The sequence below is a fragment of the Lissotriton vulgaris genome, chromosome 11, assembly GCF_964263255.1.
Source record: "Lissotriton vulgaris chromosome 11, aLisVul1.2, whole genome shotgun sequence".
Lineage (NCBI taxonomy): Eukaryota > Metazoa > Chordata > Amphibia > Caudata > Salamandridae > Lissotriton > Lissotriton vulgaris.
In genome coordinates, this window is record NC_141699.1 from 786,157,575 (window position 1) to 786,177,520 (window position 19,946).

Here is a 19,946-nt window from a genome sequence, read left to right on the forward strand (position 1 = left end):
TAGAGCATGTGCAGCTACGTATTGACTTGTACGACAGGCCTGTAAACTGAAGAAATGATATACAGGACCGTGCTGGCTCAGTTGCTCATCCGTGTTGCTGAAGAAGCGAGCACACAGAGCTAAAATGAAGAAGTGGGCGGTACTGCAGTCGAAATAGCCCAAAAGTAGCCTTTGGGCTGTGAGGTCTACCGAAAGTACAGGAGAAACACTCAATGGGTAACGGCTTAGATGATTGAAATGATACAGATGATAGCATGAGTTATCTGGAGTACACTTTTGGCTCCAAATTCTCAAAAGTCTCAAATTTATTGCTAAATCGTCACCATGTGTTACATAGAGACTTCGGGAGGCAAATAGGGAAAAGTACAGCATTTATTTTGTGAAGGTAATAAATAAGGAACCTACGCACAGCCTATCCTCATGAATCAGACGCCCAACGAAGACTATAACTAATGCAGAACAGCAGCACGAACCATAAAGCAGTAACTTAAAAGGAAACATACAGGGGTGTAAAATCTAATAAAAAATGTACTATTCCACTGGACAGTTTGCTTCTTAAATCTACTTGTCCTGTAACAAAATCCATGTGTCCCTTTTGGTGCCATGTAGCACAGCGACACATTATGGCAGCTCTGATAATACCCTCTCTGATTATGCCACTGCTCATATTATATATAGGGTTTAAAAACTAACAATTCCCTTATTTTGCCACCTTTGCGCAAATCTACATAATTGGGCCGGATGTAGCGATAAGCAATAGTTCCATGGTTGAAAAGCCCTTTTGAATATAGACAAACCTACTAACTTGCATGTTTTAGGGGTTTTCACTAGCTCTTCTCTATTCTCTTCCCATATTGAGAAAGGTTGGAAATGTACTCCTGACAAGGGCAGAAGTAGCACAGGGTTCGGAAAAAAATGGTAGGAGGGAAAGTGAACTTGTAAACACAACAGACTTTCACATGAGCAAATCTACATATGCATATTTCAATGTGCTAAAATGCAGCTAAAACATATTTTCTAGGAGTATGATTTCCTGCCTACTTCTCCAAATTCTTGTGAATTCATGAAAGCCCTAAATCTGCATTAAGGCAAGGACATATACCATGGGTGCAATTTTGTGAATTCTTTAGGAATTGTACCTCTAATTAGGTCTAACATTAATCAAGACCTTTTGTTTTTATTAATATTCTATCTCTTGCTCATCTATCTATTGGCCAGCTTCACTGTGAATAACAGCATTCTTCTCTTTCACAAGAACCATATTGGCCCACAGAGTAGTATTGTTCAGTGCCAGGAACTATTGCGGTAATGTGTGCTTTTGGAGACCCAAAAATATTTTTGCTTTTTGCCAATGTTTGTTATGATGGTGAGGGCACAGCAGCTCCCACAACAATAAAGTTTTACAAAAATGATGTCAAAAGAAGACCTGCATTGATAAAATCAAAAGGCTGACCACTAATGTCAAAGCTATTGGATTTGCCAATGTTTGTTTATTTTCACGTTTACCACAATGTTATTGGAACTGGCTACACTTATTTTCCATAATAATTAGTTTGGGGAAATACTAGTATACATCAGCACATTGTACTAAATGATGCTTCCAAGAAATAGTACCTAAAATGTTCCAGTAGTTTAGCAATTTCTTTTTCCTACTTGCATTTTTCATGGAAATTTTATTTTGAAAGTAAAGAATTCTCAATCTTGCTTTCAGCCTTCTGTAAATATTTCCATCTGATCAGAAAGCATTGTGGGGGCATTATATGTAGCCGTGTATTTATTAACTTTGCAAACGTGTGTACACATTTATATACTGGGACCACTGTCGGTAGTGCAGTCAGAGCGAACAACATTTCCTTCGAGTGCTCACCCTAATAATGAAGTCTTTGCATAAATGACTATAAATACAAGTTCGAACAACATTAACTGATGGTCCCAAATATTACCTTAAATGTAGACAATGGCTTTCCCTGATCCATAATGTGGTACTGTAAACTAGCAGCCAAAGGAGTTTGTGCTGCAGGAGGTTTGGCCTTCTTGTATTTGTAATTGTTTGTATAGCGCTAGAATCGATGCGCTGCGATGCGATGCGCTTCAACAGGACTGTGAGGGGATGGCAACATATTCGACAGGATCAGCAGCGGCAGAAAAGGAAGGTCTTAAGCATTTTCCTGAAATGCAGATGTTCAGAGCACTGTCTTAAGGGGAGTGGAAGTTCATTCCAGAGGTGTGGTCCGCGATATGAGAGAGCTCTACCTCCTAATCTGGCACTTTTTACTCGTGGTACCACCAAAAGGTGTTTAGCAGCTGAACAAAGGGATCTGGGGGAACGTAAGGCAGATATTTTTCGCCGAGATAGGAAGGGCCAAATTAACCAGAGCCTTATGGATGATACAGCATGTTTTGAACTTTATCCGTTGACGGATAGGGAGCCAATGCAATTTCGCAAGAAGGGGAAGTGAAGGGGTCCGAGGTGGAACATTGAGGACCAACCGTGCTGCCGTGTTCTGCACCACCTGTAGTCTCTGAGCAAAACATTGTTTGCCGAGATCAGCAGACCATTGCAGTACTCCATGTGACTTAAGACCATCGCCTGAACTAAGGTTTTACGGGCAGAGTCGGGAAGTAAGGGAAAGACTCGACGTAGCAGGATGATTACATGGAAGCAGGAACCCGCTGTTTGGGTAACATGTTCTTTCAGACTGAGATCCTGGTCAAGGCGGATCCCCAGGTTTTTAACTGTGAGCTTGGGAGAGGGAAGAGGGCCCAAATCCGTTGGCCACCAACCCGGCGTCCATAGGAGGGGAGCCTTTTCAAAAAGCATGATCTCAGTCTTTCCTACATTGCACTGGAGGAAATTATTCCGCACCAGTGCGATATGGCCCTCATCCCATTAGAGAATGCCAGTTGTACAGAGGATGAAAATGTATTGTATGGAAAGAGGAGCTGAGTATCATCAGCATATGATATGGGGATAAACCCATAAGTCCTCATAAGGTTGGCCAAGGGAGCAATATAGATGTTAAAAAGAGTTGGGCTCGAACATGAGCCCTGAGGTACTCCCTTGGTCATATCCACCGGAGCCGACTGATACGGGCCCAGATTAACAATCTGAGAGCGATCCGACAAGAAACTTTTGATCCAAGATAGGGCTGAGTCTCTTAACACAACTTTCTCCAATCTTCTGAGCAAGACACTATGGGAAACTGTGTCGAGCGCCACGGATAGGTCCAGCAGCACCAGAATCATAGAATGACCCTTATCTAGGGTCATTCTGATGATGTCCGTTACTGTAAGTAATGCAGATTCGGTTCTGTATTTGGGCCTAAAACCGGACTGGGAATGGTCTAAACATCCAGACAGTTCGCCATAGTTGGACAGATGAGTGTTCACATGTTTCTCCATTATCTTGCTCCAGAATGGAAGAAGAGAGATGGGATGGAGGTTAGAGAGGTCAGTCCACGGAATATTGGATTTCTTGCGAATGGGTCTAACCTGGGTAACCTTCCATTCCCGTGGGACATATCCCTCTGAGAGAGAGAGAGAGATTGATAATAGGCTGCACCACGGGGACAGCTGATTCTCCTAGGATGGGATCAATTTAGCTGGGATATGATCCGTAGGTGATCCGGATTTTATCCTGTGGATCAGGGTTTCAACCGCTGCTAAGGTGATGGAAGGAAAAAGCTCTAACTTTTGCCGATTCTCCCTTTCCAAATGGTCCAAGGCCATAGGAGTCTGCGAAGAATTACCAGCTGCTGTGATTTTCTCGTATATGAGTTCTATCTTCTGGGCAAAGTGTAGGGCAATGACATCACACAGTTTCTGCGAGGGAATCTCCAAGCCTTCACATGCCTTAGGATTGGTGAAGGAATGGAGAATTTGATAAAAAAAATTTGAGGAGTTACCGGCCTGAGTTAAATGAGACATTGGGTGCATTTTGCCAGCTACCTTTATGTTTTTATGGTAGCTGGTCAGGGAAGCACAATACTTTTCCCTATCCACCTCATTGTGTGAGAAGCGCCATACTCTTTCTAGTTTCCTACACAGTTGTTTCTGACTTCGCAAGAGGGGTGTAAACCAGGCGGCTTGCAGGTGTTTAGGTTGACTCAGAAAGGATTTAAGCGGCGCAATAAGGTCAATAGCTGTGATGACAGCCGAATTAAATTTCGACAGCGCTTCCTCAGTATGGTCTGATGCCAAAAATTGAGGCTTCATGAATATACTTTGAAAGTTTTCTGCTGACACCTTCTGCCACTGCCTTCGCAGATACGTTACAGCTTGATTAGGAGTTTTGGATTTATTAAGGTGCTGGATATCAAATTCAATGACTGAATGATCTGACCAGGTGAGTTGTTGAAGAGATTTGCACGTGATCTTAGAAGAGTTAGAAAAAAGAATGTCCAAGGTGTGGCCAGCTATATGAGTCGGCCCCTCATTGAGCTGCAGCAAACCTAGGAGGGATAGATCTGCCAGAAGAGTCTGGACATCTGGGTTGGAGTGACATTCGCTATGGACATTAAAATCTCCTAATAATAAGAAATTATTTCCCCCATTCATATGAGGCGTAAGAGACTCCACCAGTTGTAAGTAAAAGTCCAATAGAGGTCCTGGGGTCGGTAAATTAGTGTCCCTGTCCAGCTCGCCTGAGGGGGCAGGTCTATCCTAAAGATCAACATCTCTACCGTTGCATCGCTGCATTGGTCTAAGACATAGATGTTAATACCGTCTTTATGTACAATAGCTAGGCCCCCCCCGGTTTTTTATGGGCCTGTCTAATTAATCATTTTATATCACTCTGGTATACCTAAGTTTATGGAAGGGATTTCATCCAAGTTTCGGTGAAAAAGCCTATCTCCGGTTGGGCTGGTGACACAAGGTCCCAGACTTCAATCGAATGTTTTGGCAGAGACCTGATGTTACACAGCATATTTTTCCACCCTTTGTGAGTGGTCTTCGAGGAGGGATCACTTGAGCAGCTAGATAGATTGGGGGTTGATTGGAAATGGCAGCCTTGGCAGGAGAATGGGCCTTCAGGGCATGGCCATGACTCTGTTTGACAGGTATAAGGCAGTTTAGTCTGTAAATTCAAAAGCTCCTCGCTAGTGTATGATAATTGTATGGAATGGCTGTGTTTTATAGAAATACGACCAGGGTCCCTGGCTCCTGGCGGCGTTCGGGCGCAGACGGGCTTGCCTTTTGTGCGCCTTCGGCATGTCCCAAGGACAATATAAACATTGATACTTGTTGTCCTTTACCCTAAACAATATGTGCTGGGCTTCGGGCTATAGGAATTCCACACCCCTGACATAGCAACCGGAATGCATTTACTTTTTACATGTGAGCTCACTCCGCAAAGTAGGAGCTTGCTTGCTCATAAACAAGTTCCTAAAGGTGCTGCATACTCCATACATTGCTGCTGTGTCTTACCGTACAACCCTGACAGGGCTGCACATGGAATTGTATGAGTGTTTGTGTGTGTGCCTCTGACTGTTGCAGCTGATCTGGTACATGTATGTAGGAGTCCTGCTTGTACTGTTGCCGACCGTGACCCGAGCATACATGTGGTATTCTAATCATAAAGCCTCAATTTAATCAATTTGCATGGGAGCAGAGTGTTAGACTTAACACCTATCTATTCTCACTAGAGCTCCCACTTCTCTCCCTCAGTAACACAGGGCTGCTGATACACTCAACCCTGACAGAGCAGTTCGAAAGGTGAGCACCCATTTGTAGAGGAGAAAAGAATCCGACAATGAGATAAAGTCCTAGAAGGATAGAAGGAAATAGAAAAAAAATGAAGGGGAAAAAAATTAGCTAAGATAGTAACAGTGCACGGGGGAGACCGCAACCTTTAAGGAAATGGGGGAGTCAGGAATGTATGGGGCGAATCACACGATGGAGTTGAGGGGGCGAGGGGAGAAGAAGCTTAAGGGCTGGGAGGAGCACACAAGGTAGAGAGCTGGAAAACGCAAGCACTATCATGGAGTGCATAATCAAAAAGAAAAAAGTAGTTCCCTAAAAGTGAGCAGTGGAAGGACACAAGTGCTGTGCTCCAGGGGGAAGGACAAAAATATGAAAGACAAGGCAAGCCATCGCAAAAGTATCAAGGAAATGAGTGACGAGTCTAATGATGGTAAGCAATAGGCGGGCTTTAAACTCTTTGTAAGTTCTTGGTAGCTAACTACAGGTCTATTTCAACTAGACAGCTGTGTTCCGTGGTAGGCTAAAAAGTACAATAGCTCCAGATGGAGGCAATGGCATGCACTGAGATTGTGACAGATCAAGGAAGTAAGACATTTTCACTACACTTTGAAGACAGCGCCGGCACATGCGACGGGAAACCTTTTAAAAGTGATTTAAGTTAAAGATTTGTGTGGAAGTCGTTTTGTGCTAAGTCCGTAGATCGGATTTTGGTTAATGTACAGGAAAATTGTGATAAAGTAGGGAGATTAAATACCACTCCATTTTATCTAACTAATGCCCCTATCAATCAAACAATCAGTACTCTTTATTCGATCACTTAAAAACAGATCACGAAAGGTACCAATACATACATATAAAAACACCATAAATATCATTAAATCCACCATAAAAAAATTAAGAATTTGATTATTAGCAATTCAGGCATACATTATCAATCGTAAAACACAGATCAGAATAATAAATCATTAAATTGCATGATTGTACTGCAGACTTCGAAAATGAACCCATAGCTGAACATACTTCAAGACTACCAAATTGCTGCAGATAATGCTGAAGAACCATAACTAGGGCAAAACCGATCCTAGGTTGCTTGTGTTCCAGTTCAGGGAGGATCTGACCTGCCAGTTCAGGATAAACTGTTCCCAAGAGGAGCAGGGTCAAGACTGCTTTGCATATGGCTGGGTCCAAACTGAAGAGGCATGGTGGTCAAAAAAAGAATGAATTAAGATGCAACCTGAGTGATTGCTAGTGGATGAGATTAATTCAAGTATTCCATTGTGTTTTTTGCATTTGCCACCCTAAGTGCTCCGAATATTCCCAGACGTGGATTCCTGGCTCACTGTGCTACAGTAACCAAGCTATACCTGGCTGAAGAGCACTACCTAGGGCGATATCGGTCCCAGGTTGCTTGTGTTTTAGCTCAGGGAGGACCTGACCTGGCCCTGCAATGCGGGCTGGACTGTTCCCATGAGGAGTAGGGTCAAGACTGATTTGCATGTGGCTGGGTCCAAACTGAGGTGGCATGGTCGGAAAGATTAATGCAGCCATTCCATCCATTACCTTGTATTGTTTTATATGTGCCGCCCCAAGTGCGCTGGGTATGAGGGATAAGAACTTGGAAATAATACTTTTTTTATGTTTATATTACAGATGGACTGAAAAGACACTTTTAAACCGGTTGTCCTACAGGCTGCTTACAAAATACAGCGAAGAGTCCAGGGCACTTAGGTGAGTACAATACTAGAATACTAGCACAACTGCAAACCTTACTGAGGTTCAGTACAACTTTGAATGAGTGGTTGTATCTTCTAAAAATAAATAAAATAATAAAAACAATTAAAATTGCCTCGTAACGAAGAATTGGTATAATGCGCCCTTTAATTTCTTTTCATAGTTCTGAGTTTTCAATGAATGAGATGCATACATGTCCTGTTCATAGTCCAACTTGTGCTGTTTAGTGGATTAAAATAGAAAACCAGGTCAACCCATTTGGAATGTAGGTGGTTACATTTCTTTTGGTGAACAGGTCTCTTGCAGTGAGGCCTCAGAACACAGAGATGCTATACCTGTCTAAACTATTGCCATATGCTCCGTTTTTATTTTATGTTTGCAGTTTTATCATTCTTACGTGACCACCAGATTATGTTGCAGAAGGCCAGATTCATGTTTTAAGGCATGGAGAGATCAAGTGACTGGCTTTGAATCACAGGATGTTGAGCCTACGCCGTAACTTGAACCTGGTTGCCCAGTTCCAAAGTTGGCAGTTCTGTCCATCTATTGTCCTGTTGCACCCCATGTTGGTCAGTCCTAACACTCTTCATGTTCTGGTCAGGCAGCCAGGTGCTGTACATGCACTAAATGTGCAGGCGCCTGGCTGCCTGAGCTGAAAATAGCTGGGCTGAAGGCTTCGCAGCCTGGTGGGCGTGACACCCTCATTTTGGAAAAATCTTCTGTGAGCCTTCCCTTCACCACCAAGGGGAGCGTCGCTGATAGACTCAAGCATGGACTCTAAGTTTAAAGCCCTGAAGTGCCCAGGACAGAGTGTCCATCCGTGAAGCTCATCACAGAGTGGGGTGGGGTGGGCAACCCTCACTGACCGTTGCTTATGGGAGACCATTGTCCAGAAAGTGGGCAGCTTTCCTAAGGGCAGCCCAGCATAAAACAAGTGCAAATAATATTGCCATGGACGCTACTTTGAAGCCTTCAGATAAAGGCTGGACATGTGCTGACATAGCTTGCCCTTGGATAGATTGAAGCATGTGTTGCTTAGCCACTAAACTCAGCACAAAACAACCTCTTACTAGTGCCGCGGCCACTCTTATGTCTGCCTGTTTCTTACCAATGGGCATGCTTCCTCACGTTTGGATTGCGGTCTGCAACATTAATTGCGGACAATGGTGCATCAACAAAACGAAATGCGCATGAACTGGACCAAAAACTGGAATGTCGCCAAGATTATGGCCATTAAAAAAATTAATTTTAACTTGTTTTGATGTTTTTGTGGAAGATCCTTATCTTTTGTCTCATCTGCTTTCTACAGCCCCCTCAGCCTAGACATTTTGGGAATGTAGCAGCCCTCGTTCTTATTTTTCTCCGTAGTTTATTTTCTTCAGCTATTATTTTAGTTTGTATTCTAATGTTTGTAAAGTATGCATCCAAAAATATGGAACGCACTCTGCATGTTTATCGAATGTTCATGTATGGCTCCTGTTAAATCAGACACTGACAGACTTTTGGGTAGAGGGGATGTGAGGGCTTGTGGAAGGAGAGGCGTGAGACTGGAGTGGGACGGTCTGGAATAGAAGGGTGTGTGGCATTTAAATAGAGCCGCATGAGGCGGTGATGGACAGGAATGAGAGCTTTGGGAAAAGAGGAGTGTGAGAGGCTTGGTGGGATGGGAGGCTTGGTGGGATGGGGGATTTGTCAGTGGTCTAGGGAAGGATGCATTTGAGGATGGGCAAGACAAGTGTGGAGAATACTGGAGTGCAATTATGAATGTGATCTGTCCGACTCGTTAAGGAGGAAAGAGTCCTTTTAACTTTGAAAAGGTTTCCCACCATGAACGAGGTGAGGTGTGGCATTGAATTGGGATGGAAGTGAAATTGGAAAAGGAGGACTGTTAGACGAGGGATTGGAACAGGGGCAAGTCTTTGCTAAAAGGGGCTAGGCAGATGGCTGGATGGTCTTGGCCCTGCCTTCAGATGCCTAAGGTGGCAGTCACGCCCGTTGTCGCCTACCTCTAGTGCCTAGATGATTCTGCATCAGGAGGAGAGCTGAATGTTGTCTGTCAGGGCCCTGTACCTTGCATTCCAAGTTATTTTGTGAGTTCCTCGGTGCAGCTACGGTGCTCCAGCTTCGCTGCTCCAACTTCCCTCCTTTCTGACATGTATGCCAGTGATGTGATTGATCCCTGAAGCAACCAGTGCGGTTGATGGGCAAGGTCAAATCATCAACAGAACTCATCAGAAGATTATACTGATTGAGGCACTGCTTTTGGTATGCTTACACCAGGCACACTAGAACTGTACCTTATACTGCCATCCTGGAACTGACAAACTGATAGTACATGGTGTCCAGGGTGCAGGGAAGAGGAAGCAAGCTGTGATGGATATGTACCAGAATACAGGCGATTTGAGAGGCATGCCCTCTGTGGCATTTTAGAGCACCGCCCTTGCTGTTGGGCAAGCGAGTGCTTTGGACACGCCATATTTTCGTCCAGTATAGGTATATTTGAACTTATACAAACACATTGGAATACAACGTTGGGACAGTGTAATTAACGAAGCAATTACTGGAAAGATTGGTTTGTCCTTGGTCAGTGACATATCATTTGGACAGGTGAGTTTTTGCTTCTTACCAAAATGCCACCAGTAATGCGGTAAGAATGGAGTACCAACGTTTTTGGAGAGGGGACTAGAAGACTTGTTTCAAAGTCTTGCTTTCCTTGGCATTTTGAGGATTAGTCTGTCCATGTTTCTTGTGTATCATTTCACATCCATGAGGTACAATTTTTCTTTCAAGTTGAAGGGTAAACTTTGCTCCTTTTTCGATCTCTAGTTCTGTAGTAGGGGATCTCTGTGTATAGCCATAATCTAGTGAATAGTCCCGCCCATGTGCGTGGACCCCGGAGCAATCAAAAATAATCTCTTAAGATGTCTTCTTTGCAGTCCTGCATAGACACTTAAGAGAAAATCAAGACAAATAATGCAGCCTAACACTTCCAAGGCTCCAAAGGCCACCACTTCATCTAAACAGTGAAAAGGATAGCTAACAATGTCAGATTTTACACATTTTACCAAGTTTCCTTCAAAGAGAAAACTCCCCTTCACCAAAATCCTTGAAATGATAGAGATGAAGAGTTGGATAGACAAGCCCCCATAGGCTGCCATTGTGTCTGGAAAAGGGATACCGTGCCTTTTAGGAACTCTCCAGAGACCCTCGGTATCCCAGGATGCACAGCCAAAGTCCTTTTACTTTCAGTTCTTTTTTCCGGCTCCTGCTAGCAGGACCCTGGAGCATTGAGCTCTCCCTTTTTGGGTATTTTTTCAATTTTTGACACTTTTCAAGTGTTTTGAGTGTTTTAATCGACGTCTGGGGTCTTCCTCTTCCTTTTGCTGTGTTTTTTAGCCAGTTTTGCCCACTCTTTCTGTCGAATATGCCAGCTTTATTCGACAAGTGCCCTGAGTGTGCCAGGAAGAAGGCTAAATCTGACCCCCACAGAGTATGTATACTCTGTCTCCCTTCCTCCCATGTCCCTGAAGCCTGTGAGATTTGTCAATCCTTCGCCAGGAGAAACCTGCGTGACAGGGAGAAGATTTGTCTCCAAGGCATGGAGCAGAGGAGACTTCAGGAACCAGGTGGGTCTGGGCATGGAGGGACTCAGTCATCGTCCTCTGCCTGTGCTTCGGCCTCTGGGGGGTTCCCCAGTCAATAAAAGGCCCAGAAAAGGCACCGGTCCCGGTCGACGACGATGGCTTCGGCATCGAGAGGCATGACCACTATCTATTCCCCGTCGACCCAGGGCTCTGGGTCGAAGCGTCGTCGACGTTCGACGTCGAGGGGAAGGAAGTCGAGATCTCGGATGAGGTAGACATCAAGGACTTCACCGGCGTCGACATATCATCGACGTCGAGATAAGTCCTGGAGGCACCGGTGCCCGCCGTCGAGGCTACACCGCCGTTCGCCGTCGAGGTTGACTCGACGTTCGACGTCAAGGAAAGGCAAGTCGACATCAAAGAGAAGAGAGTCGAGTTCATCGACGTCTAGACAATCGACGTTGAGAAGCAGAAAGGCGAAGAGATCGACGTCGAGTAAGGAAAAGTCGATGTTGAGGAGGCGTTCAAGGGCCAGGACGGTGTCCTCTGCCTCAGTAGTCAGCCTGTCTTTTGCATCGACGAGTCCCCGGTCGTAGCGGCGCCGGCGCTCGGCTGAAACGAGGTCTGCCTTCAGGGTATCCTCTTAAAGACCTGCGCAGAAGAAGAGGAGAGTGGTTAGGTCTTCGGAATCCGTATATTCTTGGACTTATTCGCCTTCTAGGCCCAGGACGCCTACGCCTCCAACAGTGGCTCCGCCATTGCCTCCGAGGAAGCCTCCTTCGCTACCTCCTTTGCCTCCTCCTCCGACTTCTCCGCCTCTTCCTCCGCTTCCACACCTGCCTCCTCCATCTCTGCTGCACCTTCTGTCACCGCCTACGAGGCCTCCACAGCCTAGGACTCCTGTTCTGCCTCCGTAGCTCCCGCCTCCTGTACGGCTAGTGGATCGCCTGAGGCCTATGAGGTCTAGATCACGGTCGAGAAGGAGACATCGATCGCGGAGTGACAGTCGGTCTTTGACACGGTCCCGTCATCGTCACTGGAGGGATAGGTCACGGTCCCGTCATAAGGACTCTTCCAGTGGCCAGAGATATTCTCCCACCTTATCGGATTCCCCCCATACGAGGGTGTCACCGGTGGATGACATTGTTACAGTTCAGGAGGTGCTATTGAGAGGGGCAGCGAAGTTGGGGATCACTTGAACGGTACCCGCACCTTCTACATCGGTGATATTTGAAACCTTACACAAGCGGCATTTGTCTCGCCCCTTGTTGCCCTTGGTGCCAGGACTGGAGGAACTGGCTATGGAGCTTTTTCTGACTCCGGCCTCAGTGAAGTCAGCTCTGTCCCGGCTACAGAAGAAGTACAGGCCCCCGGATTCCGATCCGGCGTTCCTGAGATCAGATCCGGTACCGGATTGTGTTATTGTAACGGCGGCCAAGAAGCAACATGCTACTGCCCCGTCTTCTACAGTGCCGCCGGATAAGGAAAGTCGTCAGATGGTCTCAGCTGGAGGGAAAGTCTGCAGGACGACGGCAACCTCCATGAAAGCGTCGAGTGCCTCGGCGCTCTTGGGACGCTATGACCGCTCCTTGTGGGAGTCCCTGCAGCATTTCCTGGAGCTACTCCTGAGGGATAGTTGAGAAGACTTCCAGGAGATTCTGAATGAGGGCATGATGGTCTCTAACCAGGTCATCAGCTCTGCGGCGGACGCCTCTCTCCTGGCGGCTCATGGTTACTGCCATGGCATCAATTTACGACGGCATGCCTGGTTGTGCCTTCCATCTCTCAAACCGGAGGCGCAACAGAGAGTTCCTAATTTACCATTCTCTGGATCGACTCTCTTTGGGTCACATGCGGACGAGGAGATAGTCCGCATGAGGGCAGAGGTAGAGATACGTAAAGCCGTTGGTTTGGAGAAACCAAAAGAGCAGAAGAAATCCTTCCGCCCGTTCCAGAGGCGGTGTGGTTCCCAAAGACGAGGGCAAGGTCGTCAAGCTGGTCCACAGCAACAACAGCAGCAGTACCAGCGGCACCATTCCAGAAGCGTCAGAGGGGCAGAGGCGGACAGCAGTCCTCCTCTGCGAACAAGGGCCCGGCCGGGTCTAAGCCCTGAGGTGCTACTTCCCCCTCTTCCGTTACCCACTCCGGTGGGGGGAAGCATACAGACTTACTTGGCAGAGTGGAGAAAAATTACTCATGACAAGTGGGTGCTGAATATTGTTTGCAATGGATACTGTCTTCGTTTTGTCAGCCCTCCTCCAGCGATTCCACCGGTTTGCTTGCAGTTCCCGCTGCTAGAGCTCCAAGCGGAGGCCGATGCTCTGTTAAGAAAAAGGGCAATAGACGTTCCTTTGTCTCAAAGGGGAAAGGGTCTTTACTCCTGGTTCTTTCTGGTGCGCAAGAAGGACAAGAACGAGTTCAGGCCCATTCTGGATTTGCGACAAGCAAACAAATGGATTCGCAGTGAGAAGTTTTGCATGCTGTCTCTGCACCAGATTTATCCTCCGCTGCAAAGAGGAGACTGACTTTGCGCAATAGATTTGCAAGATGCGTACTTCCATGTGCCCATTGCACAGAAACATCGGAAGTTCCTGCGATTTCTGGTCGGCACAAATCACTATCAGCACACCGTACTACCGTTTGGACTGAAGTCTGCGCCCAGGACTTTTTCAAAGTGCATGGCAGTGGTGGCGGCTCACCTGAGAAAGAACAAGGTGTTTGTCTACCCGTACCTGGACGACTGGTTGATCAAAGCCTCCACCTTCCAGGAAGCGCAATTGCACTTCAACAGGACGGCTGTTCTGTTGAACCAGCTGGGGTTGCACATAAACATGTCCAAGTCTGTTCCGACTCCTGTCCAGTGCCTACAGTACTTGGGAGCCTCCATCGATACTCTTTCAGCAAGCGTGTCTCCTTCGGAGGAGTGACGCTTATCGATCCTTCGGAAGGCTCATGCTCTCATGGCGGTTCCATCTACGACAGTGAGGACGGTGTCTTCTCTACTGGGGTCCATGGCCTCTTGCATCTTCCTCACGCCACACGCACGCCTCCACATGAGGCCGCTGCAGGAATGTCTGGAGAACCAATGGGACCAGAAGCGGGGGAGCTGGGACGACAGAATCCCGTTGTCCCTTCACGCTCAACAGTCCCTGAAATGGTGGTGCTCAGCGGAGAATCTCCTCAAAGGGGTTCCATTCCACAAGGACATTCCCATTCAGACTATCGTCACGGATGCTTCTCTCCAAGGCTGGGGAGCGCATTCAGACCATCTATAGATCCAAGGAACGTGGTCCCCGGCGGAGTCCACGTATCACATCAATTTCCTGGAACTCAGAGCTGTCCACTTGGCACTTAAGGCCTTTCATCCATCCTTCCAGACCAACGCCTTGCTTGTGCAGACTGACAATACGACCACGATGTATTACCTCAACAAGCAGGGGGGCTCGAGATCGCACGCACTGTCACAAGAAGCGCAGGCGATCTGGCACTGGCTGCTAGCCAGAGGACCGACGATAACGGCTACCCATCTGCCAGGTGTGCAGAATGCTCAGGCGGAAGCACTCAGCAGGCTGGTGCAAGAAAACCACGAGTGGGTTCTGAACGCCGAAGTGCTAGGAGACATCTTCGACAGGTGGGGCACTCCAGACGTAGATCTGTTCGCCACCGCCGAAAATAGAAAATGCCGATACTTCGCCTCCAGGTATTACCCACCGGGGACTCTGGGGAATGCGCTATGGATCATCTGGTCGAACAGCTTTCTGTACGCTTTTCCACCCATTTCCCTGATTCTGGCGGTGCTCATCAAGCAGTCCCGGTCCAGTGCACGGATGATCCTCATTGCTCCAGAGTGGCCCCGACAGTGGGGGATCATGGACCTGCTCCACCGGTCTCTCCAACCTCACCTGCGGTTGCATTGTCGGCCGGACCTTCTCACGAAGTTCGGGGAGCAGATGGTGCACCCCAACCTCTCATCGTTGAGGTTGACGGCATGGCTCCTGAGTTAGTGCAGTATGGACACCTGAATCTGCCTGAGGGTTGCATGAATTTTCTCAAGGAGGCTAAGCGGCCTTCCACTAGGACGTCCTATGCCTACAAGTGGAAGAGGTCTGCATCTGGTGCACTTCCAAGAACTATGATCCGACGACCTGCAAGGAAGATGTTGTCCTTCCATATCTCTTGTATTTGGCTCAGTCTGGCTTTAATTTTCAATCTATTAAGGTTCATCTTGCAGCGTTAACTGCGTACAGGAAATGTCCTTCACAGACTTCCTTCTTCCAGATCCCTGTGATTAAGGATTTTTTGGAAGGACTGAAGAAAGTGTTCCCTCCCATTCGGAGTCCTTCCCCTTCCTGGGAGTTGAATGTGGTGCTGTCCAGATTGATGAAGGAACCTTTTGAACCCATTCATAAGGCTTCACTGCAGCACTTGTCGTGGAAGGCGGCTTTCCTCGTGGCCATTATATCGGCCCGCAGGGTGAGTGAGATTCAGGCATTGTGTTGTCAAGAACCTTGTACTGTATTTCATGCTGCTAAGGTTGTAATGCGTACTCACCCTAAGTTCCTTCCTAAGGTGATTTCTGATTTCCATGTCAATCAGACTATAACTTTGCATCTGTTTTTCCAGAATCCTTCTACTCCAGCGGAAAGGTCTTTACATTCCCTGGATGTCAGAAGGGTGTTGAAGTTTTACTTGGATAAGACCAAGGACATTCTATTGTTTGTCAATTATGGGTTGGTCAGGACTGCTCTTGCCACCTCTAAACAGTCCATCTCGAGGTGGATTGTGTCCTGTATCCAGTTATGTTATCAGAAGGCTAACAAAACCTTAGGGGGTAAGCCTAAGGCTCATTCTACCAGAGGCAAAGCAGCTACAACAGCTTTGCTTCGTAATGTTCCCATTGCAGAAATCTGCAGGGTTGCCACTTAGAAGTCGGTCCACACCTTTTCTAAGCATTACTGTCTGGACTCTGACGCCAGAGCAGATGCTAAGGTTGAACAGGCTTCATTGAGAAATCTATTTGCACATTAGAGGTGTTGTATGTTTTTTCTCCACCGCCGGGTTGGTTGTTTGGGATGGGCTTGCCATTCTATTCACTAGATTTTGACTTTACACAGAGATCCCCTACTACAGAAGGAGTAGTTTATTTTCTGTAACTCCAGTTTTGTAGTAGGGGTATCTCTGTTATAGTCATAAGCGCCCGTCCTCCTCCCCGGTGGAGAAAATGGTACTGTAATGTATGCTACAGGCCTTGCTTTATACACCTTCAAAAAGAACTGAAATTAAAAGGACTTTGGCTGTGCATCCTGGGATACCGAGGGTCTTTGGAAAAGGGATACCGTACCTTTAAGGAACTCTCCAGACACATAATTGCAGCCTATGGGGGCTTTTCTGTCTGCAACTCTTAATCTCTATCATTTCAAGGATTTTGGTGAAGGAGAGTTTTTTCTTTGAAGGAAACTTGGTAAAATGTGTAAAATCTGACATTGTTGGCATTCCTTTTCACTGTTTAGATGAAGTGGTGGCCTTTGTAGGCTTGGAAGTGTTAGGCTGCATTATTTGTCTTGATTTTCAAGTGTCTATGCAGGACTGCAAAGAAGACATTTTAAGAGATTATTTTTGATTGCTCCGGGGTCCACGCACATGGGCGGGACTATTCACTAGATTATGACTATAACAGAGATACCCCTACTACAGAACTGGAGTTACAAAAAATAAACTACTCCTTATTACTTATACATATACAAGTTCCAAGTTCCAAACAACTGCGCTGTTTCTTCAAGGTGCTTATAATGTACCGTTGTTTGTCCTACAAACCATCGCCAATATATGTGCCGCGTAAATCGAAAACTCTTAGAGCCACAGTAGAAAGGGAAATGTGTCCTGTGTTCTATGGTGGGTATAAAGTTCACATCTCCCCTCTGTCAAAGGCCAACGTTACCCGTGTACTTCCTCAAAAACGATATCTGTTCTGTTTACCATTTATCTTAATTGCCCCGTAGTGCGTACTTTGTGGCAGGCTGATGGGACTGTATTGCCTTCACAGGGGATTTATTAGGTGGATATTGAACCTCTGCTGCCTGTTCTGTGGAAGATAGCAGGTGCCGTCGTTGTGAGCGTTGCCACTCCTTTTAAGAGTGCTGTGGTTCAGTAAAGCTTGATTGAGTTCACTCATTTTCAGCACCAGAAACCACACTCTGGATAATATTCCAACTGAGTCTCTCCAAACTGTCTACCGAGGACCTTTTGGAAAACCTGTATTCTGAAATGGAGTATCCAACGATTGATGTACTGGAGTGTCTGTGTGCTGCCTTTCCACCTCACCAATGCAGGCAGGGCCTTCGGAGCAAGGTGAGATGCCAGAGGCAGGACACCCCGCTGATGACCTCTGACCTCTGGGATTATACAATCTCTTCCTAAATAGACCAGAGTGTTATGGTCTGCTTGAGGCCTTGTATGTGTTGTTGTTAGTCACTGTATTTAAAATACATGTATGAACGTGTATTTAAAGGTTTGATTTTGGACAATGTGGTTATACTAGAATAATAACCATAGTAGTATTTGAATGATCATTGTTTGTGTTTTCTTAAAATAGATTTTACAACTAACCTTCACCCCCCCCTCCCCCCCCCCCCAAAATAATAAAAAGCGTACATTGCTATTGCTGCCAAGGTTTCAGATTGCTTATGGGTGATATATTCATAGTTTCAGTGTACTTATGGGTGACACTTTCTCGCGAGCAAAATCAAGCAATGAAGTCCATGGAAACAGTTAAATATCAGAAGTTACACCCATGTGAGCAACGAGAAACTAAGATCTTAAAACTGCGGCAAAGGAGTTGAAACGGAAGAGCACTAGGTTACTTCATCGCAGTTAAATACAAAAAAAGTTATTACTGGATGTAAGAGTGTCACTTCCATTATAAAATAAGCATTGTACCATGGTCAGCGTTTTTCTCTTGGAAAAGTGGCAGCCCTACTGGCAGACGTGTCACCTGCCCACCTGATGAGCCATAAACCCCAGCGGTATGAACCGTGGGGGGTGTTGTCAATTTGGGGGAAGGGATAGCCCCTCCCACCGGCGGACCGCCAGTCCACCACTTACTCATGCCTGTCCCCCCGTTGCTCATGTCCACAACCATCCGTAGGACTAACGGGGCACCGTCATTCCTCCAGAATCCCACACGAGTATCTCCCTGCGGAATAATCGCTTTAGCACCCTTACTGTGCTCCTGTAAAGGGTACCCTTCTGTACCTTCCAGCCTTTGGATTGCCCTGTAACTCCGCCATGGCTCTGGGTGTGGCCCCCGCCGCCCCAGGTCCACCCCACCTTGGACTGACCTTTCACTTACAACCTGCTGCTACTAAAGCCTCACCTAAGTCTAGCAGAAATAGGTCCATCCCCACTTTGGATAGGTGTATCCCATCATCTACAAAGCACCCCATGCATTTCGCATACAGCAACCCATGCCTGACAAAACTCAAGCCTCTTTGCTCTGTGAATTTGCGCATCACGCTGTTCACCCACCTGCGTGAGGTCTCCATGGCATCCCCTGACCGTGCACCCCGCCAAAACAGCCTAGGCGTAATTTCGGACCACCATATTTCACAGGATCCCAGCATGTTACCCAATTCGCACAAAGTGCCCCTCATCACATGAATCAGGTCCCTACGCCCTAGGGGAACCAAATCATCACCTCCTAGGTGTATTACCAATACGTCGGGTGGCGAATCCCCTCCGCCCAGTCTCTGAAGAATTTTTCGCTTCAAGCTATTCCAACGCATGCCGGGTGTCCCCAGCCAAATAATCCTTGTTGCAGTGAACCCGTGTTTCCATTTTCTGCTATCAGCCCACTGAGATACCCAGAGGATTCCAGAATGTCCCGTCACCTAGCCCGTTTTACCTGATAAATAAAGATGCAGAAGTTTGAAACACTGTTTATTATAACTACAAAACTCAATTCTTCAAACACATCAATATCACAATTACACCGACTCGTAAGTCGCACAAAATTAGCACATTAAGCTCCAGCCATTGTTCAATCATGACTCTTATGGACGTATATATTTCTTGTAACAATTTGACTCCCAACGCCCCACCTGCTTTGTGTTCCACCGGCAAGCCCGCCTGGAATGCCGTGGAAGCTGCCCCGATTCTAAAGAGTGGTTGCAAAAACGCTTGCCTTGGACCTTATTGCCCTAGAAATCTAGACACACCTCCATTATGCGCTGTACTTGAAATTTGGTCAACGGGGTCCCATCTCCGTGTATCAGGAGGTGATCCTCGCCAGCGGGGCGCAGCGCCAGGTATCTCGCGACTAGGCGCACTGGGCTATACTTGGCGATTTCCATTTTGTTCAACACTATCACTTTCCCCGCCCCATCCTGGTCCGTTTTTGATCTCCGCAGCCTTAAAGTTAGGACCTCCTCTGTCAATACTGCATCCTGTCTGGACAGGGCTACACCTGATGTATCCTGTTTCGATTTCGCCACCAGCTCCCTCATTCTAAAAGCTCTGAAGAAAACCAACCCAAAAGTTGCAGAAAAAAGCGCTGCTTCAAAAACTGAGTGAGTGGCCCTGTCCACCCAATCTAGCATCCCCTGTAGAGTTACTAAGTCTATGGCAGACCTGGTGTCGGGTGCTCGTGGCTCGCTCCTGGCCCAGCCCTTCAGTGCAGACCTTATTAAGAAGGACTTGGTAGGATCTAACTGCCCCCCCAACCTGGCATGGTGGCTGATTGCTGACAAGTGTCCTGCTATCCACGATTGTGACTTCCCCTGATCTTTGGCCCACATTATGAAGTCTTGAGTCCTGTTCACCAGGGAAAGCCTCTCTTGTTCCCAAGCACCAGTTACTGCGCAGAACTTCTCCACACCCACCCGGTATTGCTTGATCGTCCGAGGTGCCAAGGCCAGCTCACCTAGCCCCATC

At 46.8% G+C, this 19,946-nt stretch overlaps 1 protein-coding gene across 3 annotated transcripts in view; it reads left to right on the top strand.

The window, feature by feature from the left end:
- Positions 1–19,946, top strand: part of NCK1 (NCK adaptor protein 1) — a 742,357-nt gene that overhangs the window by 201,709 nt on the left and 520,702 nt on the right. For all 3 annotated transcript variants that reach the window (XM_086943909.1, XM_086943911.1, XM_086943910.1), the window contains one exon: positions 7,354–7,431. The gene's annotated coding sequence lies outside the window, so the exon portion shown is untranslated. The remainder of the gene's footprint in view (positions 1–7,353; positions 7,432–19,946) is intronic.